We start from the raw sequence: 6,002 nt of genomic DNA on the forward strand, positions 1-6,002 counted from the left end.
CAACCGCTCACAAGCTCAAGAGGAAAGAGAGCAGCAGCAGTACACAGAGTCCTCCACCTGCACCATTCAGGAGCACCAGCAGAGAACAGAAGAGTCAAGACAACATCATTATACTCTGTGATTCCAACGGCCATCATCTCGACCCCAGACGACTGTTTCCGGGGAGATCTGTGAAGAAGTTCTGGTGTCCCACGTCACACTCAGCTGTGAGGCTGCTGCGAGACGGTGGGTTCGGTGCACCGTCACACATCATTCTCCACACCGGGACAAACGACCTCAGTGCTAGAAACATAGATGTCACTAAAGCCCTGACCAACGTAGTGCAAACAGCTAGCAGGATCTACCCCAGAGCCAAAATCATCATCTCGACCCTTCTACCTCGCAGAGACGTGCCACAAAACATCATCAACTCCATCAATGAGAAGATAGCTGGAATCTGTGCTTCAATGACAAATGTCCACATAGCTGACCATCAGCGCATCACCCATGAGCATCTATATGACCACATCCACATCCATCGAGAGGGAATGAGACTGTTTGCTAAGAGCATCAAGGAGACAGCCCTGCGCCCCCCTCCGAAGACGCTCGGTGATCACGAGGAGAGGGTAAGAGTGCTTCAGTCAGACAGCTACGCCGCTGTAGCAGCAGGACGAGCTAGAACAGACTCCAGAGACCTGATCCAGATCAAAAACATGCTGAAAATGATCTGTGACAACCTACTAGCTTAACTACTTACAGTGTGTCTGGAGTTAAAAATTATCATTACTTCTTAATTACTTTTATTTCACTTATTTCTACCTGTTTCCATTCAAATTTGACAATTGTAAAACTCATTCACTCGTGATATATTTATATCATATATATATTATATATATTTTATTTATATATATAATCCTTTTTTTTTTTTTTTTTTAATTGATGAATTTATATTTTAAAACATGATTTGTTCATGAATTCAAACATTATTCTGGTAAATGCAATACTTCCCAATGTCATCGTTTAAAATAACTAGTTATAATATTCAAGGAATGTTCTCTTCAGCTTTTGGAGAGAAAAGTACCAATCCTGATTTTATTAACGCTGTACATAGTTCAGACATAATTATTTTACTTGAGACATGGAGTCGTTTAGACTCTGAAACCTCCCCCCCCTCACACTACAGAGAGCTGCGCATCCCCTCAATCAAACAGCCTGATGTTAGAAACGGAAGAGATTCAGGAGGAATCAGAGTCTGGTTTAAACACCATCTGTGGCAGTATATTCAGCCCATGAAAAAGGGAAAAACACACATTTGGATAAAAATTCAAAAAGAGATTTTGTGTTTAGATGAGGACCTGTACCTGTGTTCCACATATATCCCCCCATATGAGTCGCCTTATTATAATGAAGACATCTTCTCAACCCTACAATCAGAGATCAATTACTTCCAGTCTAGAGGTTCAGTTCTATTAATGGGGGATCTGAACGCCAGAACGGGGAAGGAACAGGACTACATCAGCTCTGATGGGGACAAATATATTAACAGTTCACTTCATCATCAGCAAAAAGGTTTTACCAAAACACGCCAGAATCATGACAACACGATTAACAGACATGGAAAACAAGTCCTGCAGCTCTGCAAAAGCCTGGGCCTGTACATAGTGAATGGCAGAATGACGGGTGACTCTCTGGGCCGATGTACATACAGCTCACATCTGGGCAGCAGCACAGTAGATTACGCCATCACAGATCTAGACCAGAGTCAGATCAACTATTTCACAGTGATGCCACAGCTGCCATTATCAGACCACAGTCACATAGTCCTCAGTCTCAACAGGTCAGGGAATCATCTGCCATCTTCTGAACAGAAAGTTCAATTATATCCGCTCCCCCCCAAATTTATATGGAGTAAAGACAGTCCTGCCCAGTATGAAGCTGCGCTCCACAGCATCCACGCTGAGAACATGATAGACTCATTTCTCCTGACTACATTTAGTGTAGAGAAGAGAAGTATCAATTTAGCAACTAAACAGTTAACTCAAATCTTTTCTACAGTGGTCAGAAAAGCCCTCAGAAAAAGAACAAATTACCGATGTAAAAAAGAAATCGCTAAAGATGCTTGGTTTGATAAAGATTGTCAAAAACTAATAAAAGAATTAAGATCATTATCAAATAAAAAACACAGAGACCCTGCAAACCAACAAATACGAGCCACATATCAAGAAACGCTTAAACTATACAAGTCACTATTAATACAGAAGAAAACTGACCACATAAAAATTAAAATAAACAAAATTGAAGAAGCAATCGATCAAAATTCTTTTTGGGATTTATGGAATAATTTAGATAAATCCAAAGAGGCCAAACACCTTCCCATCTATGACCCAAACATCTGGACTGAACATTTCAGAAAACTCTATTCTCTAAACGAACCAACCCTCGCCCAAAAACATCTGACCTCCCAACTAAATAACCTGGAATACACGAGAAAAGAGCAGCTCAATCATTTAGACAAGCCCATAGAATTAACTGAACTGACAGAGAAGATGAAATCCCTCAAAAATAAGAAATCAAGTGGCTTAGATGGAATTTCTAATGAAATGCTGAAACACAGCAGCCCCAAACTGAGACTTGCTATCCTAACATTATTCAATCTCTTATTAAAATCTGGACACTTTCCTGAGATCTGGAAAGAGAACGTGATAACCCCGATTTTTAAACAAGGTGAAAAGTATGACCCAAATAATTATAGAGGCATCACAGTGAGCAGTAACCTCGGAAAACTATTCTGCTCCATCATCAATGAGAGATTAATTCAGTTCATCCAAGAACACAAGATTTTAAACAATTGTCAACTTGGATTTATGCCAAAACAGAGAACTTCAAATCACATTTACACACTCCACACACTCATAGAAAAATATGTTCATCAAACAAAACAAGGAAAAATATTTGGCTGCTTCATTGATTTTAAAAAAGCCTTTGATTCGGTATGGCACAATGGACTTTTTCTAAAACTGATTCAGAGCGGAATAGGAGGAAAGACATATGACATCATAAAGGACATATACAACGGGAACAAATGCTGTGTCAAGATCAACGAAAGACGTACTGATTATTTCAGTCAGAACAAAGGAGTGCGTCAAGGCTGTAGCCTCAGCCCGACTCTGTTTAATATCTATATTAATGAACTGGCATCAGCACTTGAGAAGTCCCCTTGTCCTGGTCTGACCCTCGAGGGCAGAGAAATCAAATGTCTCCTGTGCTCTTGTCACCTCATGAAGAGGGGCTACACCAAAGCCTCTCGCTTTTAGAAGATTACAGTAGAGACTGGGCCTTACCAATAAACATGGAGAAATCCAAAATTATCATCTTTCAGAAAAAACCTTGGCTTACTGACAAAAAAATATAGTTTTACAATCGGGGGAACACTTCTTAATCATGTGACGTGTTATAATTATTTGGGTCTCACTATCTCAGCTTCTGGTCAGTTTGACCTGGCAATAAAACATCTGACTGATAAGGCACGCAGGGCTTATTACACTATTAGAAAATCTTTGTTCAAATTCAACCCACCTATTAAATTATGGCTAAAAATCTTTGACAGCATCATCAAACCCATTCTTCTATATGGTTGTGAGATCTGGGGCCCCAAATTTAAATTAAACTACACATCGTGGGATAAAAGACCCACTGAAATGTTCCACCTGGAGTTCTGCAAGAACATCCTGGGACTTCACAGAAACGCCCCTAGTCTCGGCTGCAGGGCAGAACTGGGCAGATTCCCTCTTCTAGCAGAGATCCAGAAGAGAACAGCCAAGTTCTGGTTCCATCTATCAGACACACGGACAGATGATTACCATCACTGCGCTCTTATGTACAGGACAGGACACCCAGAGAGTGACCCCACGCACTACTTAGTGGAAAAACACCAACTCAGCTCAACCATTCAATTAAGACACGCAAAAGTTAAAGAAATTGTACAACTAACCCAGGAAGAATACATCTATGATTGGCAGGTCAAAGTAGAACAAATTAACAAATTAAAATACTTCTATAGATTAAAGACTGGCTATCAATTGGCACCTTACTTGATCAAAATTAAAGACTATAGTAAGAGAAAGCTCCTGACGAAGTATCGTCTGAGTGATCACCGTCTGTGTGTGGAGACGGGCCGACACAAACACAGCTGGAGAGAGAGAGAGCTCCGACTGTGTCCTCACTGCACAGAGAGTGTGTGTGTGTGTGTGTGTGTGTGTGTGTGTGTGTGTGTGTGTGTGTGTGTGTGTGTGTGTGTGTGTGGAGACGGGCCGACACAAACACAGCTGGAGAGAGAGAGAGCTCCGACTGTGTCCTCACTGCACAGAGAGACTCGTAGAGGACGAGCTGCACTTCCTCACACACTGCAGCAAATATGAACACATTAGAGACAACTACTTTACCCAAATAGCTCAAATTCTGCCAGAATTCAGGCAAGCAAGCGACATTGACAAACTCAGTTATATTTTGGGAGAGAAAGAGAAGTGTGTCCAGCTCACAGCGCAGTATGTGTCCTCCTGTCACATCATGAGGGACAAAAACTAAACTCCTGTACTTAAGCAATGCTCTCTGTAAATATTTACCCTGTATTCACTTTTTTTTGTTTATTTATTTATTTATTTATTTTGTGTGTTATGTGATTATATATGTACAATATGGACATGAATAGGTTTTTTTTTTTTTTTTTTAACTATTATTATTATTTATTTATTTATTTTATTATTATTATTTTTAATCTACATATCTATATATCTGTATAACTTGTTCACTGTTTATTGCTTTGGCAACATTGTGCTGTTTCACAGTCATGCCAATAAAGCTCATTTGAATTGAATTGAATTGAATTGAGAGAGAGAGAGAGACAGAGATTTTTGATTTTTAACCACATATTTATTAACTACACAAATTCAGGTACAACTTACAAAATCACAATTACTCAAAAACTCCAACAAATTTCAATGCATCATTTTCAATACAGCACACAACGTTTTCTACACTCCAAACCGCTTCAAACTCTTCCAATTTCTTTATATGAGAGTAGAAAATAAAATCATGTTTTACTCTAGCTTTTATGAGTCCCTTGAACAAACATTCAACATTTTTACTGGTACCATGAGCAATTTTATATTTCCTACTGATATAAACTGCCATTTTGGCTTGACCCAAAATAAAATTTAACAACCGTCCTTTCCTCTTTTTCCTTTTACAATAATTAAAACCAAAAATAAACACAACCATTGTAAAAATTTCATTAACATCAGTAAATATAATCTCCAATAAAGCAAACAAATATCTTAATCTCTCACAATGTAAAAAACAATGAAATATGGTTTCTCTTTGATCACAAAAAGGACAGCAATCTTGCACACTTGGATTCAACACTGAGATAAAAGCATTTACAGCAACAATCCCATGTAAAATTCGCCATTGAAGATCACCCACATTTTTAGTCACTGGTGGTTTGTAACAAGAGCCCCAAAAAGGTTTGACTTCAATATCAACACTTAAATGGTCTCTCCAAGGTGTATCCATTCTTTTTAATTTGTCTTTATTTATCACCTTCACACAAACTTTATATAAACTCTTTCCACCCATTGTATCAAAAATAAAGTCTCTCAAAATCCCTTTAGTCATTAAAACATGTTCATTTTCAATTACACTTTTAGAGATCACCATACAAGGAAAAATATCTGTTTTATCAGGAAGCGCTTGACTCGACACAAAGTTCCAGTCTTCATCACTCAAATTGTCTCGCCACTTCTTTAACAAAAGATGGGCAGTCCTCTTTGATTTAATTCCAAGTCTCTGCGCAAGTGCATCAGCATTGTCCAACTTGAAACCAGCCACTTCTATTAAATCCTTCATTTTAACAACTCTGGCTTGTGTTAATGCTTGCATCAACCATAAAGTTGTATTTCCACAAAACTCCAGTCGAGCACCATTAATCAAAGGTTCTTCCAAAAACCAATACAGAGAATTACATG

Source organism: Carassius carassius, chromosome 35 (genome assembly GCF_963082965.1).
Source record: "Carassius carassius chromosome 35, fCarCar2.1, whole genome shotgun sequence".
NCBI classification, from domain to species: domain Eukaryota; kingdom Metazoa; phylum Chordata; class Actinopteri; order Cypriniformes; family Cyprinidae; genus Carassius; species Carassius carassius.